Here is a 14,128-nt window from a genome sequence, read left to right as displayed (position 1 = left end):
GCGTAAACAGGTGTAGTTATGTCATGCTTTATCAGATTCCAACAATTGTTCCAATGGTTTTGAAGTTTTTTAATAGAGAATGTGAAAATAATGTGCTCATCCCAACTCAATTTGCCAGCACAGGTCACAAATGATGCAGTAGCAAACAGAAATGGGGAAAGAACAAGGTCTTCTAAAGGGAAAATCATGTATAAAACTATGGCTGATGGTTCTGTTGAAAATGTAAACAGGCTGTTGTAGACATACATTTTCATATAGCATATATATTGACCAAATCCATGCTGATTATAGCATTAAAAACTTGAAAAGTGTTACATTTAGGTAAATTTAGAACAGATAAAAATAATTTATTGACAGCCCTAATAAATATATATTAAAATAGCTGAAATACATAACTTCGTTTTGGTAAAATCATAGTAGCTGCAATTATTAAAAATGTAAAACTTGTTTTCATTAAATGTAAAAAATGTTCATTGAACTACCCCCTTCTTTCTTGTTTACTATCATTTTCCACAGAATTAAAGCAATCTCATGCTACATTTTAGAAAAAAATAATTATTATTCGATTAGTCGACTAATCGTTTCGATAGTCGGTGACTAGTCGACTATTAAAATAGTCGTTAGTTGCAGCCCTATATCAAACACACACTTAGGTTGACAGTAGTTTAAGCTCATAACTTTTGTTTAATCATGCCCGCATTCTCCACCAATAAATGTAGCGATTTTAAAGGAGGGGCTTAATGATAAAATATAATTAATAATATTAATTATTAATATTTAAAAAACATTCTCCACCATCCCAATTAAGGGAAACAAACATAAGCTCAAATGTAAAGTACTTACAATGGGTTGTGATCCATTATAAGTAGGTGGATCAAATAAAGGTCTTGAGTGTCTGGCCAACACTCGTCCAGCGAATGTTTAGTAAGACACTAAAGACTAAATTAGGATATAGCTCTCTTGGCTAAGGAGATGAATATCCTAAAATTGATCCAACAGATTTAAGAGCAGGTAGCGATACCTTTAATGATTAGTGACTCCAGATTATGAGCATGAACTACAAACAACATCATGTGTGATACAAATCAGACTTTATTGACTAACTAAACACATAATAATCTAAACATACAAACACACACACATACATACAGTTCAGCATTGGAAGAAGGCAAAGGTTTAAGTAGAGAAAAGAATAAAGCATGAAGTTATGGCAGTATTTGTAATTCAGCAGATCAAAGCCTAAAACGAACCATCAGTTACTTAATGAGAATGCACCTTAGTTAAAAGGGAATAATGATGCGTGATGCATCAGTGAATAAGACTAAGTATGAAACTTGCATGTCTTGCCCATTAAGAGAAAGTGTCCTGATGTAATTTGGTGAGGCTTCAGTTGATCTTGGCTGAAAGGATTGATGATAGAAAAACCAGCTTGATGCAGATGATCCTTGGTAAATGAAAAAGACAAGGCCTTAGGCCTGGCACAAACTTAGAGGTATGCTGGAAACGTCTAGTTTAGCATCCTCATCCTGATGAGAGTCTTGAAAGGACTCAAATGTATCCAGAAAGATAAACTTAAGAGATGTGTGTGCTCCACACACACAACTCAGATAAGAACTCAGATAACAACTCCCACCTCAGAACTTCATCTCGCGACTCAACCCAAGACTCAGAACTCGGCCAGAACTCAAAAGAACTCAAAACTCCACTCAACTCTGGGTGTGTTATTAGGTAGGGGTTTTTAAGCTGTTAAGAGGTCACACCTTTAAGATGTGTCTGACCCAATCAGAGGTCACACTTTCAGAGGGAAAGTTAACTGTCTTTGTCTTCCAACATGCTGTTTTGCATATGGAATTGGATTCGATGTTAAGGTGGAAATTAAAAAGAGTTTCATAATATTATTATGAAGAAGAGTGTCCTAAACATAAAGCATATTATCATTCAGGAAATCATAAATGGAGCACATAGATACCAAACAAGGACTAGATATGATTTGGATTAAGTAGGTAATACTAAACATTCATTTAAACTAGTTTGGGTTAATATACTAATATAACATAAACACCAAGAGCATAATCCATGATGAGATTAGAAATAGACAATTCCCAATACATTTATAAGTGAATACATGCATGACTAAATAGAAAGTTTCTTTGTCTGTCCCAAAATCTCCCACATTCTTTTGTGGTCGTAAAACTCGTAATCTTGATGTGTTGCCATAGTCACGAGAGGTCTGTTCTGCTTTGAAGTGTTAAAAGCAGTTTTGGGGGTAGTTTTACGGACCTGCTTGTTGGGTGACGGTCTGCAGTTATATTTATGAAATACAAAAAGTTATTGTGTGTCTGATCTGGCTCAGTCGTTACACTTGACAGAGTCGCGTCGGAAACGGGAACGTTGGGACGAACTCAACGAAGTTGTGTCGACACGTTTGACACAGACTTGACTGAGTCGCATCGGCAACGTTGGGATGGGCTCGACAAAGTCGTGTCGACACGTTTGACACAGACTTGACTGAGTCGCGTCGGCAACGTTGGGACGGGCTCGACGAAGTCGTGTCGACACGTTTGACACAGACTTGACTGAGTCGCGTCGGCAATGTTGAGACGGGCTCGACGAAGTCGTGTCGACACGTTTGACACAGACTTGACTGATTTGCTTCGGCAACAGGAACGTTGGGACAGACTCGACAAAGTCGTGTCGACACGTTTGACAAAGACTTGACTGAGACGCATCGGCAATGTTGGGACGGACTCGACGAAGTATTGTCGACACGTTTGACACAGACTTGACTGAGTCACGTCGGCAACATTGGGACAGACTCGACGAAGTCATGTCGACACGTTTAACACAAACTTGACTTGGTCGCGTCGGCAACATTGGGACGGACTCGACGCAGTCGTGTCAACACGTTTGACACAGACTTAACTGAGTCGCGTCGGCAAGGTTGGGACGGGCTCGACGAAGTCGTGTCGACACGTTTGATACAGACTTTACTGTCTGTGTCTTGTTTCAATCCTCATTTCATCGACAACGAAATTCAATTGGCTACAAGATTTTGGTTCCAAAAAATATTTAAAATCTGTTTTATTCCAGTCTGATATCCCAGCAATTAAATGTTCATTCAGCTAATTCATTCAGCATCAGTGCCGCAACCACTGCTGCCCCAAAAGGCGTCTCTAATCAACAAACTTAGGCCCTCAGTCACTGGTTGTCAGAATCATTCAAATTCTACATTAGATTCAACCACTTTCATATCAGAAAAGCTCATGTATCCCTAGTTTGTTTTGTTTGCTTCACCTGCACATTCATTAAAATAAATAAATAATTATATGTATATGTATATTTATCTGCGCGCCTTTATACTTGTGAAAATGTACTGTATGTACAGTATTCATATATATTTTTCCCAGCATTTTTTCACACACAGTTACACTCTACCAGGCACGTCGCTGTATGGGCTCCTCGTTTGTAGGCAGTGCAGAATTTTTTTTCACCAATTTAAGTTTCGCCCCTTCAAATCACTGGTCGAGCCCCATCATTCATTTTCTTAACTTTATATTTTCATGTCGAATTTGCAACAGGGACCTACCTGTCCAATGCTGTGAGCATATCCGCAAAAGCTCTCTTTGGATGCCGAGAGGATCCTCCCTGTCAGACACCAAATTTTTTGCTCTTTAAAACCCTATTCTAGAGCCTTCCAGTTTGACTGCAGGCGAGACCTACTTGTCCGATGCTGCAAGCATCTCCGTTAAAGCTCCCTTCGGACGCTGCGAGGGTCCTCCCGGTCGGACACCAACATTTTTGCTTTTTAAACCGTATACTTGAGCATTTCCTTTTTACTACAGGCGGGACCTACCCATCCGATGCAGCGAGCATCTTTGCTCAATCTCCCATCATATGCTGCGAGGGTCCTCCCGGTTGGACACTTAATTTTGCTTATTTAAAATTTTTAGCGTTGAGCATTCCTGTTTGACTGCTGGCAGGACCTACCCATCCGATGCCGTGAGCACCTCAGCCAAAGCCCCCGTCGGATGCTGCGAGGGTCTCCCCGGTCAAACGCCTAATTTGAATGTTGCTTGTTTCGCTTATTAAATTTATCAACGTCCTCACCATCATTTCCCCACTGCATGTGTAGACGTCTCATTTGATGCTGCTAGCATCTCAACCAAAGCTCTCGCTGGACACTGTGGCGGCCTCCCAGTGAATTTGCCTTAACTCGTTTAAAACCGCACCTCATTCTAGTTCGCAAATGCGCTCCCCGTTTGACTGCTGGTGGGGCTTTCCCGTCCGATGCTGCAAGCATCTCAGACGATGCCCCAGTCGGATGCCACAAGAGCCCTCCCAGTCAGACCACTAGTTTTCCGCTTTGTAAAGGTCTTTACGCTTACACTTTTTTCTGCCTGCTGTCCATCATTTATGTGGCATTTTTGGGGAGTACTCTGGGTTCGGGCTAAAATTCCGAGCTCGGAGCCCTCTCCTCGGACAGCACGCCAAATATGCTTTATCTCATTCTCTATCTATTACATGTTAATGCAAACCCGTGAAATTAAGTTTATTTAACTAAGTTTGGGAGGAGCATGGTCATGTGATCCAACCAATCAGTGCAAAGAGATGCGCATAAATGGCAGTCCCTCACCTCTGTCCCGTGACAGATTTTTTGCAGAATCCCTCCTCCACTCCATCACCTCACTTTCTTCTAGATTCATTTATCACAGTTAAAGAGAGGGGAGTACTCTGGGTTCGGGCTAAAATTCCGAGCTCGAAACCCTCTCCTCAGACAGCACGCCAAATATGCTTTATCTCATTCCCTATCGATTACATGTTAATGCAAACTCGTGAAATCAAATGTGCATTCATCTTTGCCATGTTATATTCATTTAGTTGACTAGTAGTATACACTGATTAAAAAAAATAAACATTAATGGCAATAATCAAAACACTTACTTTGTCATATTAAGACCAGTCATTGCTGTGGTAATCATTTGAGACGTCATCACTGAACTTTTTTGGAGCGATCAGATGTAAAGTGTTTTTGTCTTGTTCGATTTCTGTTGACTTCGTGTAAAATAATGCAAAGTTTTTCATAAGATCCCCTGGGGTCAATGTGTTAATATGACAGAAGCTTGATGCTGTTGTGTTAGAACAAGCAACTGCCAGCATATTTCCTTAGCCTGAGTGCCTCTTGCGTAAATTATTAGATTTGGATGGCTTATGTTTCTTTCCCGTCACAGAAACCCCCCACAGGCTTATTAATTCCATCAAAAGTATTATTTTGTTTTTGTTTGTTTGTAGATCACGAAGTACAAAGTAGATGAGGAAAACTAGGATTCCGTATGTATTCAAAGCGCCGCCATTATTGTTTACAATGCGTGGAATGGTGCTGTGATTGTTGAGCGGATTTATTGCATTCTGCAGAGAAGGAGGACTGGCGTTTGTCACAGTTTGAAAAAAAGGGAGATGATAGAATAACACAGTGGATATCGGATTTGGTGAAAAAGTAAGAATTTACAGTGTGTAAAATTAAGATATTACGCACTGCCTGAAAATAATCCCCTTGGTTACTTTTAGTAGCAGGGGACTATTTTCAGGCACTGCGTAATATCATTGCGCCTGCTGCAGCCATGTTACAGCAGCAAAGTCCTTGATTATACGCCATAATGAGAGTAGCCATATCTGCCTAGAAACTTTACATTTTCCGTTTCTTCTTAGTACACAATGTAACTAAAGAAGAGTCAAGTTTTAAATAGGAAAAATATAAAAACATTGGTTATTTTTTTAGTGTGATTGCTAATTGTCTAATCAGAGTCAATGGATTATGCTAAGCTATGCTAAAAGTGGATCCGCCAGACCCGGAGATCAACTGAATGGATTCCAAAACTCTAAAAATTAATTGTTTAACTTTAGGGGAGCTGGAAATGAGCATATTTTCAAAAAAGTGGAGTGTCCCTTTAAATAAGTTATTTAACACACCATTAAAATACGCTGCCATTTTTTCTTCTAGTTTGAAGTCTTTAAAAGTAGCTTTTCCTTTTTCTGGATGAGGGAAGTTTCTGCAGAGGGATACTGACCATCATGTTTGACCGTTACTTTATACGTTTTGTACCATTTGGTGTAATTCAATGTGTTTGTGTGGTTTATGGTTTAAAAAACACATTATTTTCCATATACCCTACATTATGTAGCACCTCTAAGTCCCATCCTTCTGTAACGAGCAGACTTGTTCAAAGCTCATCATTCTGAGAATGTGCGGTGTGAACCGACTGACCAGCTATTCAGTGCATTGTAATTGGCTGAATACCTCAATTACATAAACAGAAATGTGAAGTTCCTTATTATGTTTGAAAGATGGAGCTCCCAAAACAATAGTGAGAGCCAGGAGATAATATCGTCTTTACTACCTTATCAATACGAGCCTGAATCTGACCCAGAAAACACAGATGGCTAAGCTGATCAATCAACTTTACCAGTGCGATGTGAGCAGAACATAACAGATTGGTAAGGAAATGATACTAAAACATAAAACCATGTCTGCTTTTTTGACTGTAAAAACTACAAACAACAAGCGTGTCACTGCTTAAAACTTGCATTTCTATCGTCAGTAGGAAATTCATTAAATATGAAAACATTGGCTACTTACAAGATGTCAGTCAGAAGAACCAGAGTGTAGTTGCAAAGTTAGAATTGCTCCACTTTTTAGACAAAGCCTTTGTTTACATCCAGCCTTGTAACTCCCCCATGTTTAGAAAGTAGTCCTTCGTAAAATGTGAAGCACACAATCGAACATTTGGGCTGTACAGTTCTGAAACAGTGTTGTAAATAAACCTAATCCCCCATGTTTACTCTATTGAAAGGCCAAACAAAGTAGTTTGCCTTTCGCAACGAAACACACAGCATCTACTCGACATGTTGGAAACAACAACACTACAGCACGATTGAAAGTTACACCCTCTATCTTTTGGTGCTTTTCCATTGCATAGTACCCCACGGTTTGGTTTGAGTTGGGTCAGCTCACTTTACTTTGACTTGGTTTTCCATCGAGTTTTGTATCACTTCAGAGTGGGAGGAATTATAGGCGTGTCATTATATTCCCTGAAAGCAAGCCTATGATGGACCATTATTGGCCCTCTTAGGGCCCCCAGCAGGAGAGAGCCCTCACTTAGCCCCCAGAAAGCCCTCACCAGGCCCACACAGGCCTGGCATGGGCAGCTCTCACTCAGCCTCCAGAAAGCCCATGCCAGGCCTGGTGAGTATAATAATAACAAATTATTACTTTGAGCTTTGCCAATGAATACTTTAGAACACCAAAATATATAGGTCACTCTTCCCCCGAGGTCTCTAAACTAAACAGACGGTGGTAGCGCTCCTTTTCTTCATCCGCTTGATCTTGAATTCCGCAACCACACCTTAATCTCACTTCGCAACTTCAGAATCAGGAGGATTTGGCTGAAAGGAGCATTGTCTTACACCAGGGATATCCAAACTCTGTCCTGGAGGGCCGATATCTGCAGAGTTTAACTGAAACTTTCCTCAATATACCTGCCTTAAAGGAATAGTCTACTCATTTTCCATATTAAAATATGTTATTACCTTAACTAAGAATTGTTGATACACCCCTCTATCATCTGTGTGCGTGCACGTAAGCGCTGGAGCGCGCTGCGACGCTTCGATAGCATTTAGCTTAGCCCCATTCATTCAATGGTACCATTTAGAGATAAAGTTAGAAGTGACCAAACACATCAAAGTTTTTCCTATTTAAGACGAGTAGTTATACGAGGAAGTTTGGTGGTACAAAATAAAACGTAGCGCTTTTCTAAGCGGATTTAAAAGAGGAACTATATTTTATGGCGTAATAGCACTTTTGGGAGTACTTCGACTCGCCTGAAAAGTCCGCTCCCCTTCTCACTCTCATAGTGGGAGAGGGAGGGTGTTACTGCGCCGAGTCGAAGTACTACCAAAAGTGCTATTACGCCATAAAATGTAGCTCCTCTTTTAAATCCGCTTAGAAAAGCGCTACGTTTTATTTTGTACCACCAAACTTGCTCGTATAACTACTCGTCTTAAATAGGAAAAACTTTGATGTGTTTGGTCACTTCTAACTTTATCTCTAAATGGTACCATTGAATGAATGGGGCTAAGCTAAATGCTATCGAAGCGTCGCAGCGCGCTCCAGCGCTTACGTGCACGCACACAGATGATAGAGGGATGTATCAACAATTCTTAGTTAAGGTAATAACATATTTTAATATTGAAAATGAGTAGACTATTCCTTTAAGGCCAGGGTATACCTTTTTCCGCATCCGGAATTACAAAATATCACATTTTGAAAAAACAGACAAACAGAACGTGGGCTGTCAACACAAAACCTGCATGGGCCCAAAGGTCCAAAAGTTGCTCTGGGCCCGAATGGGCTGGCCCACTCTGGGCCATCATGGGATTAAGGAGGGCAGTCCGCTAGTGTGGGCTGCTCACAGAAAGCCAGAGCTGAGCCCAAAGCTTTGGGCTTTACCTGGGCAAGCCCACACTGGCCCTGTTTAGGTTTGTTGTGGGCTGGCCCTAGCCCCCTGTGCCCACAAAAAGCCAGCATGGGCCCCGCAGTGGTTTGGGCTGCTTACTGCTGTGACATCATACTAGTGAAACTTTGTTTGAATGCTATACATCCCCATACATTCATTTATTTCTCAGTCTGCCACAAAATCAAAATTGGCCACCACAAATAGATGTTTGCACATCACGTTTATCACTACCTCTGTATCACATGACAGTTTTTGTACAAACACTTGTGGCATAAGTCGACATGCTCCGCTAAGCCTCATTTAGGTTGAAAAAATTATGTAAATGCGGACCCACATTTATGCATGAGGCATTGCAAGCATTACGGTAAAGTTAATTAGGGCCCGAGCACAGAGGAGCAGGCCAGAATAGCCTGCACCGTGGGTGCAAAGCCCTATTGTTTTTGCTCAGTTTCTTCTTCTTTTCCAAAATGAATCGCATTTTTCAGGGCCTAAACATGCGTGTCCATGGCGGCCTTGCAAAATATTGCTAAATGAATCGTATTTTTGACAGCCTAAACAAACTCAAAAAGTCATGAAACGTTGCACACGTGTCAAATGTGGTGAATATTTTCATGTGATATAGGCTTCAGACCTGGGGGTGTAAAAATGGCTCGATAGCGCCACCTACAAAAATTCAAAACAGCTGCTCCCATGCTACATTAAACGTACAGATACGAAATGCGGTATGATCATGTATCACCCCAAGACCTACAAAAAAGTCTCTTGTAGCAAAGCTCTAAACCCAACAGGAAGTCAGCCAATTTGAATTTTCTCTGAAATTTGAGTGCAAATTTTGTCATTTCCATGCTTCATACTTTAACAAACTCCTCCTAGAGATTTAATCAGATCATCGCCATATTTGGGCTGTGTCATGTAAAGGCCTTTGCGATGCTAAATTGTGGAGATCTTGACGTTTCGATGGAGGGTGTGTCCGTGGTTGCCTGCCAAAATTGAATGTAACAGGAAGTTGTTCCAACTCAGGCATAAACCGTCCAATCTGACCCATGCTTCACTTGTTTAATAAGTTTCCTGGCCTGAACACATGAACATGGCAATATTCAGTAAAAGTTATAGCGCCACCTGCTGGCAGCAGGAAAGGCCATGTTTTACACTGTGATTTTCTGCTCGTAGAAATTTATTCAGATCATCATCATATTTGGTCAGTCTGAACTTAAGGACTTCACAATGATAAATTGCGAAGATCTGGAATTTTCGTAACATTTTCGTAAAAGGGCGTGTACGTGGCAGCCTGGCAAAGTTTGATGTTTCACCATGAGAAAGCTGTTGTAACTCAGGCATACAATGCCCGACCTGTCACAGACTTCATATGTTTTACAAGGGTCCTGGCCTGAACACATTGATGAAACAACATCAGTAACACTCATAGTGCCACCTGCTTCACACAGGAGGTGTGGCACATCAAAATTCTTTTGAAAATGCACCTATATTTACCCAATTAAATTCATATCCCCCTGGTTCACTACTTTACTAAGGCCATAGGGTGGCGGTGCACATGCGTGCGAGGGCCCTTCCATCGCTGCTTGCAGCTTTAATTTTGCATTATAATGACGCTGGTAGTGGCGATGCCCTCAGACCAATTAGTGATCTACAGTGTTCTCACGTCATGTTTTAGTATCAGCTCAACTGACTTGGAACCCCAACAGAGGTGGTACTAAAAAAGTATCGGGTACTACATAGGAAAAGCCCCCAAAAGTAAGCCGACTGGACTCAGACCATGGGGTACTATGCAATGGAAAAGCGCCATTTGTGTATACATTAGGGCGGTGTTATGCAAATATTCAAACTAGTATGACGTCTAACTGCATGGGCAGAGGTGGGTAGTAACGAATTGCATTTACTTGAGTACATTTTTTGGGTAACTAGTACCTTAAGGGTAAATTTAAGGATGGGTACTTTTACTTTTCTAGTAAAAAAACTGTACTTTTACTTCGCTACATTCGGTGGCATTACTACGCTACTGTCAAATGGTAATAATTAATGATGAAGTCGTTTTACATTTGTTCAAAATTCCACCTGGTATTGATAGACCACACTTGTGAGTTACTGACCACATCAAAAATATATCTCTGTCTAAAACATAATCTTTCAAAATTAAGTTTTTCTAAAAAATGGTACTTTCTCCCCTGCTCTCCCCTACACAAATCCGGACACCTTACTTAAGTGTAGAAAATACGATTAAAACGAGATTGTATTTTATTTCATTCATTTCTAAAGAATGCATATACTTATAAAAATAAAAGAAAGTATGTTTTTAAAGAACATGTATTATATATTATAATAAATGTAGAGTTGATTTGCACAGACAGATAAGTTCCATATAAAATTCTAAAATGAGCATTTTAATCAAGCTCCTTATTTTCAGTAATTGCACTTTAATGGCAATGAAAATAACCTATTCATATAAAAACATGATAACAAACAGACACACACACACACATTCTTTTTTGTTTACTGTTAGCTTGTTTAAAGGCAGATGCGGCCAAGTTTGTGTTGTGAACGTGAAAATAAAGACACAGAAAACAGTCAGTGTGTGTTTGAGATTTTTTTAAATGACACGTTATGTGATGGTGCAAGACTGAGATAGGCAGCTTTAGTTTTACGTATAGAAGCAGAACAATGAGACTTTTAAGGAGAGGTTTGTGAAAGCCCTCCAAGTAGTCTGAAATTCAGTGTTGTTACGCTTCTTCTCAGATTGAAAAGTAACTAGTAACTAACTTCTTGAGTAGTTTTTTCATCTGATACTTTTTTACTCTTACTCAAGTAAAAAATTTGATTACTTTTACTTGAGTACATGTTTGTTTAAGTACTTGTACTTTTACTTGAGTACAGATTTTGGGTACTCTACCCACCTCTGTGCATAAATCAAAATAAAGTTCACAACACACCAGATGATTACTGAAAGTTGAAAAATATACAGATTGTTATAAAATAGTAAAACAATGAAAATTAAACAAAGCTTCACACTGAAGACAACATGGCTGGTGATTTAAAGGAGCGGTGAATCAAAGAATCAATTTTAACTTGATAACTTAAAAGGTCATCGTATCTAAACAAACATCCGTGATTTAGATTCTGATGCACACTTATTGTGTTGTATACGGTAATTAAGTCACGTCATGTTCGAAGTTTTGTTGCTACTTCACCATACGCATTTTCATTAATGTGTATCATCTCTAACACCCAGAACCTTGAACATATGTGTGTTCGGCTGCTATTTTTTACACATTAAAGGAATAGTCTACCCTTTTGCCATATTAAACTATGTTATTACCTCAACCTAGACGAATTAATACATACCTATCTTTTTTCAATGCGTGCACTGTACAGCGCGTTGTGAATGTGTTAGCATTTTGCCTAGACCCATTCATTCCTGTGGTACCAAAAAAGTTTTATTTTGTGGTACCATACTTACTGGTATAACTCCTCATGTAACAGTCTTTAAATAGGGAAAACACGGAAGTGTTTGGTGGCTTCCCTGTTTGGTACCATAGGAATGAATGGGGCTAGGCTAAATGCACATTCACGACGCGCTGTACAGTGCACCCATTGAAAAAAGATAGATATGTATTAATTTGAGGTAATAACATAGTTTAATATGGCAAATGGGTAGATTATTCCTTTAAGGTTTCAAAACAATTCCCCAATTGAAGCAGTGGGCATTTACGTCAAGGTCTTTAATGAGTCTATTACAAAAGAAATGCTCCGATCAGCATTTTTGGGGCCGATCACTGATTATCGATCACCAAGATCATGATGTGCCGATCACTGCTGATCACAGAATGGCAGGGGAATGGGAATCTTTTATCTGATAATGTTTGCAGCCATGCTAAACAGTTTCTCGCTATCCACACTTATGCACATTGAACAAAGATATGTTCTTGGCTCTTGCTGCCTGTGCAAGTACAGGGAGGCGGCCTTTATTCGCCCTGCCAGTTAGCAAGTGGCTGTCCACTGTCTGGCATTACGGCCTCTGCTAGATATTTTTTGATCTGTAAGATGATCATGATTTCCTCATCAGTTTGTCCTGTATCCTGCTTCACCAGTTCAGCAAACATTGCCTGTAAAGAACAAGCTGGTGGGCTTTTGTCTGTTGACCTGCTGGAACCGGGCACCTCCACGCTGCTGGTACTTGGCAGTTCAGTGTGGCAACAGGCGCGTTGCTATTTTGAGGCAACTAAAATAGACTACGCCATTGACCAACAAAAACCTGCTCTAAAGTCTAAAGTCAATGGCGCAATATGTTTTTTTGTTATTTAAAGAACGCATTAGTAATATGCGCCTAAACGGGACGACAACGCGGGTTTGCTTATCACACACATGAATGCGCAGCAGCACAAAAACGCTTTTAAATATGAAAGATTAAAGGATTGAATGTAAAAGATTATTATTGAGTCTCTTGGACATAAATAAGGACTAATTATTAGACGTTAGAAGGCGCAAAGAGCTGCTTCACCTGCAGCCTGGTAAGTAAATAAATGCTTTGCTTTAAACAAATGCATCTGTTTTTAAATGTTTTTTTTTTAAATGCTACCTCACGGATTTATTGTATATGATGACTCTGTAACTGTGGATATTGTGAGATGAGAAACATTTTAAAGTAATGCTTAAAAAAAACTGACGCTGTCCAAGTGCTGAAACGTGAGGAGAGGCGTTTGTAAATTCTTAATCTCCTGTTTGTAACAAATAAAGTATTTTTACAGTGCAAACCTTTTCTTACATACTTGTAAATAATTTTTTGATGATATTGTATAGCCATACATTTAAAGCAATTACAAGCCTGCTTTTTTACTCCCATGACTAATTTATTAAAGGTTTTAATAAAAAAATATCAATTTCACTTTCAAAAAGTGTAAAACAACACAATTATTTAACATTAATCTTAAACTGGGGATCTCCTCCCCCGCTTAGTTTTTCAGTTTACAAAGTCCGTCATCTAAATAGGGATCAGGCATAGCGCCAGCTGGCTTTTAAAGGGGATGAGAGCTGAGACTCGCATTGGTTTATTGCACGTTACGCCCAAAATACTCCCATTAATCATAAAAAAAATAGGACCAACCCTTTTCGACCATGCGCTTGGAGCACAAACCATTTTTCCCATCGTTAAATTAGCAAAAGTGGATTTGGACATGCCCATTTAGACGTTGCGCTCTGCGCTTTAGACAATGCGCTTAGATCGTTAAAATAGGGCCCTTCGTCTTTATCGGACACTTTGAAAAACTTCCAGACGGGAGAACTCATGTTGCTACCGGCAAGCTCCGCTCTGCTGTTGTGTACCTGTGCGCCGTGCATGCACGTGTGAAAAAGTTGCGTAGTTTACATTACATGATCAGCTTTTTTTATTGCCGCTTTTGCGGTTCACTGATCAAGCTATTTCTAGCCAATATCGACCGATCAAAACTACGCGAATGTCATAAGTAGACCTCAGGCAACAGTATAGACCTTTTCATTGGGCGCACGTGCAGTGACACGAAAAGCATCTGGTCCGAACTTTACTTCCGGTTTCTGTTGTCTGACTAGTTACTGAAAACGCTTAAACAAATACCTCGTTGAAAATAACA

This window comes from Misgurnus anguillicaudatus, chromosome 17 (assembly GCF_027580225.2).
Source record: "Misgurnus anguillicaudatus chromosome 17, ASM2758022v2, whole genome shotgun sequence".
Taxonomy (NCBI): domain Eukaryota; kingdom Metazoa; phylum Chordata; class Actinopteri; order Cypriniformes; family Cobitidae; genus Misgurnus; species Misgurnus anguillicaudatus.
Note: the sequence above shows the minus strand (reverse complement) of the source record.